The following is a 16,203-nucleotide window of genomic DNA, read 5'->3' as shown; positions in this document are numbered from 1 at the left end:
GGGGTGTTCTAGTTTATCTGAATTCTCTCAGACTGTTTAAGTTCAGTCGGACAATATCCACCATATCATAGATAAGTTTTCACAAATGCCTAAGGTGCCTAACTGGTTTTCTTGGTTTCACTGGAGATGGCTGGTAATTACAGGTATGCTTTGGTTATGTAACTATACTCCTATTATGTTAATGTGTGTGCATAATTTAATTAGTAGTTTAAAACCTATCCATGCTGATGTTACTCTACAAGAAGATATGTCAAAGAAATAATCAATCTTCCCAGGTTTTCTTCGGCCTGCTACCTCTATAGCTTTTCTTCTTCCTACCTAATCACAACCTTTAAATAGAACTCGTGCCACATGTCCAATTTACCGAGTAACATAATTCTTCCAAGTGGTAAAGACACCTCAAGACAAATGCTGGCCATAGAAGCCACAGGGCATAAATATGCAAAGAAGTAAAAAGCTAACCTTTTCAAACAATAAGGCTTCTCTCTCACTTACCAACTTAACATTTCCCTGTATGGCCCCGGAAGATGACTGGTTAGCCAGAGACGGGTAAGATTCCTCAAGGGAGGAACAACCTAAGACAGGCACAGTCGCAGGGGGCCATCTGGTGAGAAAATGGGGAGCAGCAGAGGTGAAGCTTAGAACCTCCCCCCTCATGTTCTGAGAGAAATCTTCTGCACACATGGATGTTTATTGCCCTCGTCTAGCTCGGATTAACACATAGTCTACAGGCACACACCTGATCATCTACATTTGCTCTCTTACAACACTAAACTCTGTTTTCTACCTTTATCTCGTATCTACCTACCACTTCAGCATTTTATTAAAAATAATAATAATAGAGAAATGTGGTATCCACATATAAATCAAGTTTAAAAATCAAATGAATATTCATATTTGAACTGTTTATAGTTCATAATGCATGAACAAAACTGAAAGCTTCTGTGATGACTGCCCTTGCACTGTTCACCATGTAACTTATTCACTTATTAAGAATTTGTACTCCATGTAAGAATTTGTTCATTATGCATCAGAAGATTGGAGACTGATGAAAATTAGGCTTGGGGTGGATTAATGATTGTGCATTGAGTATTGACCCCCCTATACAGAAATTTATTGTTGTTAACAACTATTTGATCAATAAATATGAGAGATGCCCTCACAAAAAAAATATATATATATAAACACACTTCCAATTTAAAAAAAAAAAATGGGCAGAGGATATGTGTAAGATAAATTCTAACCTAACGAGAGGCAATGAGAGGCAACAAAGGGCCAGGCAGTTTATTTGAGCGCAATCCTGGGCGAGGTTCACCAGTCTGCACAGACACAGGCCAGAGAAGTCACACCTAACTAGACAGGCGGGGAGTTTTTATAAGCACAGGGAAGGGAGGGGGAAGTCGGCCATGCCAGAGGTATGTGGGGAATTTTTATTGGCTCAGGGTCAGGTGATGGACAGCCAGAGGTCTCCTCCTTCTGGATGGAGGGGGTCTGCATCTGGGGTTTGTCGGCATGACACGGGACTGGAATCCAGGAAGAGCTGTCCGTTCCTTCCTTATACGGCACAGAGCTATTTGGTGCTGTCTTTGTTCCACTTGCACTATCCTCACTTTCCTCCCTCCGGTACCTCCAACCTTACATTCCAGCCTTTTGGTCATAATGGGTGACGACTCAATCTGGCTACTTCCGGTGGACAAGGGGCATCATAGGGGATTTTAAGGCTGGTTGACGGCCAGAGAAGGCTCAATTGGGAGGGGTGAGTACTTGTGCAGCAACAGTTGATTGACCTTTATGTGTGATATTTCTGCTATGTGCTGTTGAAGGAACCTGAAAACACATGGGCCAATAAGGAGTATAAAACAGATCGCTGTAACAGGGCCCAGGAGAGGCACCAACCAGGCCATAAAAGGGGATTGAAACAAGCTGTATGGATTACTATCTGATATGCTGGTTCCCTGGAGTTCCTTTTTTAGTTCTTGTAGTTTTTGAACATTTTACTCCACGAGTCCTGACTCATTGACATAGTAACATTGTTCCCAGAGGAATATACAGGTTCCTCCCTTCTCTGCAGTAAAAAGGTCTAAAGCCCAGCGGTTTTGGAGAGTTACCTGGGCAAAGGAAATGACTTGCCTCTGGAGGGATGCCAGAGAGGCCACAGATGCCTGGATGGCTGCCTCAAGCCACCATTCCCGTTTTTCTAGGGCCATTATACTGTAACCCAGGGCACCAGTGCTCACTCCCATGGCCAGAATGGAGGAAGTGAGGGAGATCCCTGCCACTAAAGGCAGGAGGACTGCTCTCTTCTGATGGGAATTCAAGGCACAGGAGTTGGTGAACTCAGCTCTCCCATACAGAGTCAACCTAGGGACCAGGATGACAAGCAGGCAAGTAGCATTTGCAAAGTTGGTTTTGTATAAGGTCCCATTGCACCACAGGAAGGTGCCTGGTGGGGAGCAGAGAAGGGAAGGCCGCCTATAGTGATTTCCTCAAGGTCACATTTGCTTCAGGTGTCTCAAATAATGCTACTTCCCTGATAAGTTTGGGCTTTGAGGGAGGGCCTGGAGGGCAAGATAGGTTTTCTCTTGGTGGTGCCTGAACTGCTACCACAGGAGCTTCTATAAGGGAAGTGCAGAGGAAGCACTGAGTTAAGGAAATATTGGGGAGGATGTGCCGGAATAAATCTAGCCCTTCCTGTTAAAGAGACTTAAGCAAGAAAAGGGAAGGGTCTTAGCGTTTTGTTGTATGTGAGACTGTAGGTGGGTTTCCTGGGTTTTAATGGCCCATTGTACTTCTTCAAGAAGATTGGGGGCGTTTACCTCCAGGTATCATCTAATTGTGATGGTTTTGCAGGGGTATGCTTGAAAATTATTTAAGTAGACACCCCCTGTAATGCCCTCATTCCAACGATTATGTAAGGGTTCCTTGATGTTTAAATACCTCTTTGCCCAGGGAGCCCAGCGTTGAAAACTAAGCATATGGCGGCTATCGCCCGGGCGGCCCTCTACCATCCAGTTCATGACACACGAGGCCCAGGGGCACCCAAAATTTTCCTTGACCCACTGCGTTTTGCACTTTCCTGATTGTTGAAAGGTGAAGCAGAGGGTCATGTGGGTAGGTGTCTCCCCATCAGGGGACCAAACTCAGTTAAGAGGGAGGGCAATTACGGACTGACAATTGTTAACCTCACAGAAGGCTGTCCCAATCGTCTCCTCCAACTGTCCATTTTTTATGATGTATCTTTGGGTGGCCTCAAATTGATAATAGATGGGAGGAGGTGAGGCCACTCCACTATGTAGGAGGACATCAATAGGGAGAAAAAAGCAGGTGTTGCAGTACTAGTATCAGAAAAAATAGACTTCAAAACAAAGAAAGAAACAAGACATAAAGAAGGACATTACATAATGATAAAGGGTTCAGTCCAACAAGAGGATATAAGCACCTAACACAGGAGCACCAGCATATGTGAAACAAATACTAACAGAACTAAAGGAGGAAATAGAATGTAATGCATTCATTTTAGGAGATTTCAACACACCATTCACTCCAAAGGACAGATCCACCAGACAGAAAATAAGTAAGGGCACAGAGGCACTGAATAACACACTAGAACAGATGGACCTCATAGATATCTATAGAACTCTACAGCCAAAAGCAATAGGATACACATTCTTCTCAAGTGCACATGGAAAGTAATCCAAAATAGATCACACACTAGGCCACAAAAAGAGCCTCAGTAAATTCAAAAACATTGACATTCCAACAACCAACTTTTCAGACCACAAAGTTATAAAACTAGAAATAAATTGTACAAAGAAAGCAAAAAGGCTCACAAACACATGGAGGCTTAACAACATGCTCTTAATAATCAATGGATCAATGACCAAATCAAAATAAAGATCAAGCAACATATGGAAATAAATGACAGCAACAACACAAAGCCCCAACTTCTGTGGGAGGCAGCGAAAGCAGTCTTAAGAGGAAAGTATACAGCAATCCAGGCATATTTAAGAAGGAAGAACAAACCCAAATGAATAGTCTAACATCACAATTACCAAAATTGGAAAAAGAAGAACAAATGAGGCCTAAGGTCAGCAGAAGGAGGGACATAACAAAGATCAGAGAAGAAATAAACAAAATTGAGAAGAATAAACAATAGAAAAAAATCAATGAAACCAAGAGCTGGTTCTTTGAGAAAATAAACAAAATAGATAAGCCTCTAGCCAGACTTATTAAGAGAAAAAGAGAATCAACACACATCAACAGAATCAGAAACGAGAAAGGAAAAAGCACGATGGTCCCAACAGAATTACAGAGAATGATTAGAGAATACTATGGAAACCTATATGCTAATAAGCTGGAAAAACTAGAAGAAATGGGCAAATTCCTAGAAAAATACAAACTTCCAAGACTAACCAAGGAAGAAACACAAAATCAAAACAAACCAATTATCAGCAAAGAAATTGAAGCGGTAATCAAAAAACTAGCCAAGAAAAAAAAACCCAGGCCAGATGGATTTACCTCGGAATTTTATCAGACATACAGAGGAGATATAATAGCCATTCTCCTTAAAGTTTTCCAAAAAATAGAAGAGGAGGGAATACTCCCAAACTCATTCTATGAAGCCAACATCACCCTAATACCAAAACCAGGCAAACACCCCACCACAATAGAAAATGCCAGATCAATATTCCTGATGAAAGTAGATGCAAAAATACTCAAGAAAATATTGGCAAACCGAATTCAAAAATATATCAAAAGGATCATACACCACAACCAAGCGGGATTCATCCCAGGGATGCAAGGATGGTACAACATTTGAAAATCCATCAACATCATCTACCACATAAACAAAAAGAAAGACAAAAACCACATGATCATCTCCATAGATGCTGAAAAAGCATTCGACAATATTCAACATCCATTCATGATAAAAACTCTCAGCAAAATGGGCATAGAGGGCAAGTACCTCAACATAATAAAGGCCATATATGATAAACCCACAGCCAATATCATACTGAACAGCGAGAAGCTGAAAGCTTTTCCTCTGAGATCGGGAACAAGACAGAGATGCACACTCTCCCCACTGTTATTTAACATAGTACTGGAGGTCCTAGTCATGGCAATTAGACAAAACAAAGAAATACAAGGAATCCAGATTGGTAAAGAAGAAGTCAAACTGTCACTATTTGCAGATGACATGATATTGTACATAAAAAACCCTAAAGACTCCACTCCAAAACTACTAGAACTGACATTGTAATACAGCAAAGTTGCAGGATAGAAAATTAACACAGAAATCTGTGGCTTTCCTATACACTAACAATGAACTAACAGAAAGAGAAATCAGGAAAACAATTACATTCACAACTGCATTAAAAAGAATAAAATACCTAGGACTAAACCTAACCAAAGAAGTGAAAGACCTATATCCTGAAAACTATGACACTCTTAAGAGAAATTAAAGAGGACACTAACAAATGGGAACTCATCCCATCCTCTTGGCTAGGAAGAATTAATATTGCCAAAATGGCCTTTCTGCCCAAAGCAATATACAGATTTGATGCAATCCCTATCAAATTACCAACAACATTCTTCAATGAACTGGAACAAATAGTTCAAAAATTCATATGGAAACACCAAAGACCCTGAATAGCCAAAGCAATCCTGAGAAAGAAGAATAAACTGGGGGCATGTCACTCCCCAACTTCAAGCTCTACTACAAAGCCACAGTAATCAAGACAATTTGGTACTAGCACAAGAACAAAGCCACAGACCAGTGGAACAGATTAGAGACTCCAGACATTAACCCAAACATATATGGTCAATTAATATATGATAAAGGAGCCATGGACAGACAATGGGGAAATGACAGTCTCTTCAATAGATGGTGCTGGCAAAACTGGACAGCTACATGTAAGAGAATGAAACTGGATCACTGTCTAACCCCATACACAAAAGTAAATTCAAAATGTATCAAAGACCTGAATGTAAGTCATGAAACCATAAAACTCTTAGAAAAAAACACAGGCAAAAATCTCTTGGACATAAACATTAGAGACTTCTTCATGAACATATCTCCCTGGGCAAGGAAAACAAAAGCAAAAATGAACCAGCGGGACGATATCAAGCTGAAAAGCTTCTGTACAGCAAAGAACACCATCAATAGAACAAAAAGGTACCTTACAGTATGGGAGAATATATTCGTAAATGACAGGTCCGATAAAGGCTTGACATCCAAAATATACAAAGAGCTCATGCATCTCAACAAACAAAAAGCAAATAATCCAATTAAAAAATGGGCAGAGAAGCTGAACAGACAGTTCTCCAAAGAAGATATTCAGATGACCAACAGACACATGAAAAGATGCTCCACATCGCTAGTTATCAGAGAAATGCAAATTAAAACCACAATGAGATATCACCTCACACCAGTAAGGATGGCTACCATTCAAAAGACAAACAACAAATGTTGGCACAGATGTGGAGAAAGGGAACCCTCCTACACTGCTGGTGGGAATGTAAATTAGTTCAACCATTGTGGAAAGCAGTATGGAGGTTCCTCAAAATGCTCAAATTAGACTTACCATTTGACCCAGGAATTCCACTTCTAGGAATTTACCCTAAGAATGCAGCACTCCAGTTTGAAATACACAGATGCACCTCTATGTTTATTGCAGCACTATTTACAGTAGCCAATAAATGGAAACAACCTAAATGTCCGTCAGTATATGAATGGATAAAGAAGATGTGGTACATATACACAATGCAATATTATTCAACCATAAGAAAAGAACAAATCCTACCATTTGCAACAGCATGGATGGAGCTAGAGGGTATTATGCTCAGTGAAATAAGCCAAGTGGAGAAAGACAAATACCAAATGATTTCACTCATCTGTGGAGTGTAAGAACAAAGGAGAAACTGAAGGAACAAAACAGCAGCAGAGCCCCGGAAGATGACTGGTTAGCCAGAGATGGGTAAGATTCCTCAAGGGAGGAACAACCTTAAGACAGGCACAGTCGCAGGGGGGCCATCAGGTTAGAAATTGGGGATCAACAGAGGTGAGGCTTAGAACCTCACCCCCCCTGTTCTGAGAGAAATCTTCTGCATCCGTGGATGTTTTATTGCCCTTGTCTAGCTTGGATTAACACACAGTCTACAGGCACACACCTGATCATCTACATTTGCTCTCTTACAACACTAAACTATGTTTTCTACCTTTATCTTGCATCTACCTACCACTTCAGCATTTTGTTAAAAATAATAATAATAATAATAATAATAAAAGGAGAAATGCGGGATCCACACATAAATCAAGTATAAAAATCAAACGAATATTCATATTTGACCTGATTGTTTATAGTTCATAATGCGTGATCAAAACCAAAAGTTTCTGTGATGACTGCCCTTGTACTGTTCACCATGTAAGAACTTATTCACTATGTAAGAATTTGTTCACCATGTAAGAACTTGCTCATTATGCTTCAGAAGATTGGAGACTGACGAGAATTAGACTTGGTGGATTAATGATTGTGCATTGAGCATTGACTCCCCTATACAGAATTTTATTGTTGTTAACAACCATTTGATCAATAAATATGAGAGATACAAAAAAAAAAAAGCAGCAGAATCACAGAACCCAAGAATGGACTAACAGTTACCAAAGGGAAAGAGACTGCGGAGAATGGGAGGGTAGGGAGGGATAAGGACAGGGAAGGAGAAAGGGGGTATTATGATTAGCATGTATAATGTGGGGGGTGGGGGAAAGGGCTGTGCAACACAGAGAAGACAAGTAGTGATTCTACATCTTACTATGCTGATGTACAGTGACTGTAATGAAGTTTGTCGGGGGGGACTTGGGGTAGGGGAGAACATAATGTTCTTCATGTAATTGTATATTAATGATAACAAAATAAAAAATTTTTAAAAAGGCAATGACAAGTGTTGACAATATTCTAGAGCAACTTAAAACTTAAAATTTTCTGTTAGGAATTTTTTATTACAATCAAACTGGAAAGCTGGTTGGCAATATCTAGTAAAACTAATCACATACATAATCTATGATTAAGCAAATCTACTCTTAGGCATATGCCTAACAGAAATGTGTGTATGTATCACCAAAAGACATGTACTAGAAGGTTCACAGCAATATTTGCAGGCCAAAAAGGGAAACAACCAAAATGCTTCTCTATTGCATATTCACAGAATAGAATATATAGCAATGAGAATGAATTAGTACTACACTTAATAACAAGGGTGAATCTCAAAAACAAAACTTAAACCAAAGATGTCAGGCACAAAAAAACTACCCACCATATTTTTATAAAATCCCAAATAGGCAAAATATTCGTACAGTGATAGAAGTCAGGATTGTGATTAATTTGGAGTTTGGTTGTGACTGGTAGGTGATATATTCAAGGGCTTTTCAGATGCTGATCATGTTCTATTTCTTAACCTTGATGCTGGTTACACAGGTATGTTTGTTGTGAAAATGCTTTTGGCTGTAAACTTATATGTGCACCTTTCTGTGCATATTTAAGTTTAGTTAAAAATAACACCTGCGAGATTCACAGAACCAAAGAATGGACTAAACAGTTACCAAAGGGAAAGGGACTGGGGAGGATGGGTGGGAAGGGAGGGATAAGGGGAAAAAAGGCGGCATTACTATTAGCAGACATAATGTAGGGGGAGCACAGGAAGGGCGGTACAACACAGAGAAGACAAGTGGTGATTCTATAGCATCTTACTATGCTGATGGACAGTGACTGTAATGGGTATGTTGGGGGGACTTGATGATGGAGGGAGGCTAGTAAACATAATGTTGCCCATGTAATTGTAGATTAAAGTACCAAGAAAAAAAAAAGCAGGGGTACTGATATTATTATCAGACAAACTTGAAGTCAAGGTGAAAAGAAATGAACAGGAAACATTTTATATTGATAAAAGAACTACAATAAGAAGATAAAATAATCAGGAGCTTTTTGACATGTAACAACATAGAATCAAAATATGTAAAGTATAAGGAGACATTGACCAACATTTATAGTGGGAGATTTCAACATACTTCTCTCAGAAACTAAAATATTAAAGTTAAAAAAGAAAAAAATAATAACACCTGAAAATCTCAAATGGGTCGGCCAGAATAGGTAAATCAAAAAAATTGTAAAAAATTATACCTCAATTTAAAAAAATGGGTGAATGGATGGATGGATGGATGGATGGATGGATAGTGAGCAAGTGAATGAACAAGTGAACTACTACAGTAAAAATTAACAACTGTTGAATTTCGGTTCACACGATAGAAGTGTTCACTGTATTCTTCTTTCAACTTAACGCTTGTTTAAATTTTGTATTAAAAAATGTTCAAGCAAGAAGTCATTATGTCTCTCAATTCTCAATATTTATAACTAGGAAGTAATTAAAGCATCTGAATAACCTGACTTATAAAAGGAAATTTTAGAAAATTTCTACACCCAGATTGGTTCTTATAATGAAATATAATATTCTATATATTTTCCATTTATTAATAAAAAGAGAGAGACAGATTGACTCACAGACATAGAGAAGAGGAAACCAGGCCAGGATTGACTGACAAACTAACTCCATGAACTCCACCACCATTAGCAAGTTACTATCCACCTCTGAGTCTCAGTTTTATCATTAGTAAAATAATACTGACCTTAGAGGGTGGTTTTGAAAAGGGAGCCAATTTAAAAGCTTGTCTGTTACAAACACTGAATTCATTCCAATTTACTATCCCAAACATTTTGTGGGCAACGTAGTATTAATGAGCAGTGAAAGACATAAGCAAATACATTGTAGGATAGGACACAATCCACAACAAATAATACACTGAGCAAGAGGTGAGGATGGGGAGAAAGATATGTCTTCCTAGAGAGGCCGATAAGCAGTAATTCACCTAAGTGACAGCAAGAAGCTAGTCAGGAGACAGAGAATATGGGGAATTTATGTGAGCAGATTAAATTATTTGAGTACACTGAGTGCTGCATTATGCTATGTAGAAAAGTGAGGGGGAGGCCAGTATAGAAAGCCGAGCAAACAATAAATGTAGAGACACTGACATATATATATCCTGTTTTCCCACTAATAGCTGTATAATTTGTGCCCTCACTTCCTTTAGGTTTCTGCTCAAATGCCACCTTACCAGGGAGACCTTCCTGACCAACCTATCTAAAATAGCACAGACCTTCCCCATCACCACCTTTATTTATTATATATTCATTTATTGTCTGCCTCTCAACTATAGTTTTAAAGACTTTTTGTTTTTATTTTCCACTGTTGTACTCTCAGAGCTTAGGACACTGTCTGGCACATAGAAATTATTCAATAAAAAATTATTGAATAAATAGATGGATGAATGTGCAATGGGTTGAAGCTAGTGCGATATTTAAATGCTTTGTAATTATACTTGAATAGAGAACAAAGAGTGATCAGTAATACCCTCTGAAAAAGTTCCTAAGTGTTTTAGTAACATGAAATCTCTGCCTCACTGTTTATTCTAAAAGAACTGAAAATTATACCTGGCCTAGAAAAAACAATCACCTATTTTGGCAAGCATAACACACTAGTTACAGGAGAAGGGAATGAATTGTTTATTCAAGGAGATCCTTGGTTAAATTCCTTTTCAGAGCCTGAAAATCCCTGACTCTCATAAATTTAATTATCATTTCCCCTTTCTTGGGTAAAGAACTGAAATAATACATTGTGATAACTAACTAATGTTCTCACAAAACAAATTAAACATGAGTAATGGAACAGAAATACACAGTTCACATAGCAACAAATTTCTAAAAAAAGACAAAATTCACACCTCACCAAATACACAATACAGTTAACCCTTGAACAATGTAGGGGTTAGGGGCTCCCACCCTGACACATGTATGAAAATCCACGTGTAACTTTTGACTCCCCAAAACTTTAATAGCCTGCTGGACTGGAAGCCTTACTGATAACATAAGCAGTCGATTAACACATGCTCTGCACATCATATATGTCTCACACTGTATTCTTACGATAAAGTAAGCAAGAGAAAAAAATTTTTCCAAATAGTCTCAAATCTTTAAAAATAATTTCCAATATATTTACTGAAAAAAAATCTGTGTATGTGGACCTGTACAGTTGAAACCCGTGTTGTTCAAGGGTCAACTGTACTTGCAAAGCTCCTAGGAAAAATCTTTGAAAAATTTTTCAGCTTGTTCAATGTTGCTACCAGAGACCAGAATTCATATAAAGTAATATATGGACGTCGTACCTGTCAACCATTTCTATTCTACGAAATATTCTAAAGAGGATAGGAAAGCTTCCACCCTCTAAAATTGACACCAGGCTATAGGCAAAACCCACTATATTTGCCTCTCTAAAAATTTGGGGATTCAGTTGTATACCATTTTTTTAAATGTACCATGGGTAGAGGACTGAAACCAGTGCAATATCTGATGTATAATTTTGTTGAGAGTAAAAACAAAATTTGAAAGGACATAATAATTTGAACAAGACCTTATTCCTCTTGATTTCTGGGCTTTGTTTTTGTTTTTTGTTTTTTTTATAAGAGCAGTGAAAGACATAAGCAAATACGTTGTGGGATAGGACACAATCCACAACAAATAATACACTGAGCAAATAATACACTAAGAACTTGAAATTAAAGTCACACCTTAATTTGTAAAGTATATAATCCATTTGCCTTTGCATGAGGGGGCAGGAGAGAGCAGAAACCTTCAGGCGGAGAAAATACTGGGGTCGGAAGAAAAAAGGACGAAAGGGGGTTGCAAAAGTTCTAAGGCTAAAAGGGAGAGGGATGGAAGGTGGGTGTAAGAGGTAGGAAAGAAATCTGTGGTAGAGGGAATGATCCAAGCTCAGAAAAATAAGGAAAAGGATCAGGGATAAAGAGGAGAGGTGAAGATGACGAGGGGCGAAAGAGCCATAAGAGTCCGAACAGTGAGGGAATGACAGCCAACTACCTCAAGAGGAGTAAAGAGGAGGAGATAGGCGGTCGAAACCAGAAGCGTCGGAAATACCCTTCATACACTGACTTTCCGAATGAATTCTCCTTTACACCCCAAGCTGAAGCAAGCAATACTTCCCCGGGGTGTCTGCGGATTCACTTGTGATAATCACCAGTCCCTTTCTTTACACTCACCTTCGCGAAGAAGGCGGCTACGCGACGATGGTGTGACCGGAAGTGCTTTTTTCTCTGGTTCGACGGAAGTTTTATCTTCGGCCGCTCCCCAGCCCGCTTCTCTCCGGGCAACTTCCTGTGCCTCTCTAGCAAGCTCACCAACATTAGTGATGTAAAACGGATGGGATTGGGAATCAGTAACTACCAATCCTAGCTCTTGTCTTCCCCGGAACTGCAGTATCTCTGTCAAACTCCGCGTATCCAATTTGTCACCTCACTTTGTTGATTCAGCCTTTGAAATATTTCCTTTATCCCTAGTCCCTTAACTCTTTGGATGTCTACAGTTACATATTTACTATTCTGGTTTACTGTTTTCCGGCATACCATTTGAAAATAAAAAGTTCATTTTTATTAGTGGTATACTTCTATTTCAACATTTTTGAAAAATCTTAAATTGGAGCCATTTTTATCTTGTATTATCTTGTATTAAGATTGAGTTACATGCCATACTCAGATTTCCAAATAAAAGCGAACTCATTTAGAAAGTATTCTTGTGTGGGTAAAATTGTAACATTTCCAGATTATCTCGCCTGGCTTTAGGGCCTTTGCATACCCTCATGGGTGGAAAGAAGTTCATCTCCATGTCAATAGGTAATTACCTGGGCAACCGAGGGCGTGTCTGAACTTGAGCGTTTAAAGGGAGGGGCTTGCGTGCTTCCAGAGCACGGAGAGAGAGACAGCGCTGGACTGCAGTGGGTAAGCAATAAACAGGTTTTAAACTTTATTTCTCCCTTTGACTGATTTCGGTTTTTAGAGGTATTTTGCCCCGGGATTTCCTTTCCCCGGACTTACACCTGGCGGAAGTCGGTAGGGTTCCTCTGAACCCGAAATCTGTCATAATGGGTGCTACCTTTGGGAGGGCTCCTCCTGTGGATGGTGGGGAGGCTCAAGTGGATGCAGCGCCAGAGGGTGCCGCTTGACTTGTTAATATCCCCCCAGCTGTGGGGCTTCCAATTTGGGAACCCCTACTGGGGAATTGGTCTAGGGTAAAGTACCTCCTAGAGGAGTGGGGCATTCTTCAGAACTGAGGAAGGGTGGAAACACTGGAAGCTGCAGAATTAGCCCTCCGTGAGTTGGAAGACTGCTTGGAGACCTTAGGGGGCTGTGTAGCGGCTGGCATTGTAGGGTCTCTTTCCATCCAGATAGTGGAAAATGTTATAAAAGAGAAAGAGAGGATTATCATGGGGGTTAGCAAGGAGAGAGAGGAACTTAGGCATGAGAGAGACACACTTCAGCATCACTTGGAGGAGCTGGGCGATAACCTGTGGGATGCTGTTAAAGAAGATAGACAATTACTGAAAAGACAGGTCATGCTCCTAGAAGACTCCTTAGCGGCAAAGGGGGAGGCGGCAGGAAAAGCCACGTTGCAGGAGCCCCGGAAATGGTGGAGGAGGAGCCGTTCGTGAAGCCCGAGAGAGAAGAGAAGGCAGGGCCATTGGTGAATCTGCTACCCAGGCCACAGCCATAGGTACCATCTTCTCCTGTTTTAAAGGCCCGTCGGGTACTGAGATGAGTAGAATGGCTTACCTAATGACTCACCCTTCCCTCTGGCATGGTTGCAAAATGCCCATCACACTTCAGGGAATCAGACACTCAAGGACTTGCTGACAGCTGCCATCAGGATAGTTTGGCCTAATCAGGGTGACGTACCATATTTTCCCAGTAGTTGGAAAACATATGCAGAGCTCCAACAGTTGCTGTGGGAATTGGGTATGAAAAATATCATCTATAATATGGACCCCCAGGGCCCTGATGAGGTGTTCACTATAGGAATGAGAATATTGGTGCTGCATACAGCTCCCACATCTCTCTTGGATCCTGAGTGAATACTCTTACACCCTACCTAGGGCAACCCATAAGTGAGGATACTCATATTTTAGCAGATCTGAGGGAGGTTGAAACAATAGGGCACGGAGGGAAGTATGGGCCACGACTGAAAGAAGTGCAAAAGGCCCTGTGAAGGTCTCAAGGACCCAGATATGGGTTGATTTCATAAAGGTCGGGGTGGTGAAAGGAAAACTCGATGGGCAGCCCAATGGGATCTTGTTAGAACTGTGGCACCAATTAAAGCCAGAGCAGCAGTTCCAGCCCCTGAGGTCCAGGACACGGAAACCAGAGTCAAGGCCTCATGCCTGGCCTGTGTCCCTGCAAAACTTCGTGGGAGACAGTACTCAGGCTCTACCTAGGCCATCACCCCCACAGGAGGATGATTGGGCATTGCCGTTCAACTGAGGGGGGCTTCAAAGTCCCCACCTTGGGGGGACATGATGGGGACCAGAGGTCACATGTAGAATTAGCAATTCATTGGTCTCCCATGAATGTACAACGTGTCCCGGCACTGCTGGACACAGGAGCTGAGTGTTCTTTGATTCATGGCAACCCTGAGCATTTTCCCAGGCCCCCTGCTGTGATAGATGGCTATGGGGGTAAGGCTGAGTGAAGAAAGCCCAAATCTCATTGGGGATAGGGCGTTTACCCCCAAAGGAGTATACAGTCTGTGGTTACAGACCACTGCCGGTGAGTTCAGACTGAGGGTACGTGTGGTAAAGGCAGTTCTGAGGGGACATGCTAAGCACCCACCTGTAGCTCTGCCTGGACCTTGGCTGGTGACAACTATTAAGCAGTATAAATTGCCTGGGGGGCACAAGGAAATAGGAGAAACTCAAAAGGAGTTGGAGAGGGTGGGCATCATAAAGCCCACTCATAGTCCATTTAATTCCCCAGTGTGGCCAGTGAGAAAGCCAGACAGCTCCTGGCATATAACTGTGGACTACAGGGAATTGAATAAAGTGTCACACCCTCTTTGCATGCTGCTGTTCCCTCTATAGCAGACATTCTGGACACCCTCAGCCATGAACTGGGAACATATCATTATGAAGTAAACCTTGCTAATACTTTCTTCTCTATTGATATAGCACAGGAAAGTCAGGAACAGTTTGCCCTTATGTGGGAAGGCCAGCAGTGGACATTCACTGTCCTTCCACAGGGATATCTCCACAGTCCCACCATCTATCATGGACTTGTAGCCCAGGACTTGGCCACATGGAAGAAACCACAAACAGTGCGGTTGTATCACTACATTGATGATATTATGCTCACATCTGACTCTCAGATTTAGAAGGGGCAGTTCCTAGACTGTTGCAACATCTACAGGAAAAAGGATGGGCTGTGAACAGCACCAAGGTTCAGGAACCTGGTTTGTCTGTGAAATTCTTGGGGGCCATCTGTTCAGGTAAAACTAAAGTTGTTCCTGAAGCATTTATAGACAAGGTCCGGGCTTTCCCCACCCCTACCACTGTGGCAGTATTACAAGAGTTTTGGGGTCTTTGGGGCTACTGGAGTGTGTTTATCCCACACTTGGCACAAATTGTGAAGCCCTTATACTGGTTAGTATGAAAGGGCATCAGGTGGGACTGGGATGAGACATGTGCAGCTGCTTTTACTGCTCCCAAGCAGGCAGTCAAGGCTGTACAGGCCTTGAATGTAATGGACTCATCATGGCCCTGTGAACTAGGTGTTCATGTAACCAAAGATGGTTATGGATGGGGTCTTTGGCAGCTGCTTGAATGGACATGCCAACCTATTGGATTCTGGTCACAACTATGGAAAGGAGCAGAGGTCTGGTACACCTTGATAGAGAAGCAACTGGCTGCTGTGTACCACACCTTGCTGGCTATGGAGCCCATCGCCAGAACAGTTCTAACCAAGGTAATAACCACCTATCCCATTGCGGAGTGGGTACGAGACTGGATCCAAAGGCCGTGGAGTAGTGTGGCACAGACACCTACACTGGCCAAATGGGGTGCATATTGCAGCAGTGCAGCACCCTCTCTACTAGTCCCTTAAGTGGAGAACTCCAATGCTTATTGGGGCCAGTGACCTATAACAGTGGAAAGCAGGAAGAACTTGTTTTTGAGCCATTGGTAGCCGAGACTCCTTATCAGGAGGGAAAAGTCCATATAACTGAAGATGCTTGGTACAGATGGCTCTAGTTGTGGGCAGCC

The 16,203-nt window shown here is 41.2% G+C and overlaps 1 long non-coding RNA gene across 2 annotated transcripts in view; it reads right to left on the bottom strand.

The window, feature by feature from the left end:
- Positions 1-12,251, bottom strand: part of LOC130682036 (uncharacterized) — a 52,542-nt gene extending 40,291 nt beyond the window's left edge. For both annotated transcript variants that reach the window (XR_008995342.1, XR_008995341.1), the window contains exon 1: positions 12,161-12,251. This is a non-coding gene — a long non-coding RNA (uncharacterized LOC130682036). The remainder of the gene's footprint in view (positions 1-12,160) is intronic.
- Positions 12,252-16,203: the final 3,952 nt, after the last annotated feature.

This window comes from Manis pentadactyla, chromosome X (genome assembly GCF_030020395.1).
Source record: "Manis pentadactyla isolate mManPen7 chromosome X, mManPen7.hap1, whole genome shotgun sequence".
In the NCBI taxonomy this organism is placed as follows: domain Eukaryota; kingdom Metazoa; phylum Chordata; class Mammalia; order Pholidota; family Manidae; genus Manis; species Manis pentadactyla.
Note: the sequence above shows the minus strand (reverse complement) of the source record. Positions and strands in the feature narration are given on the sequence as shown.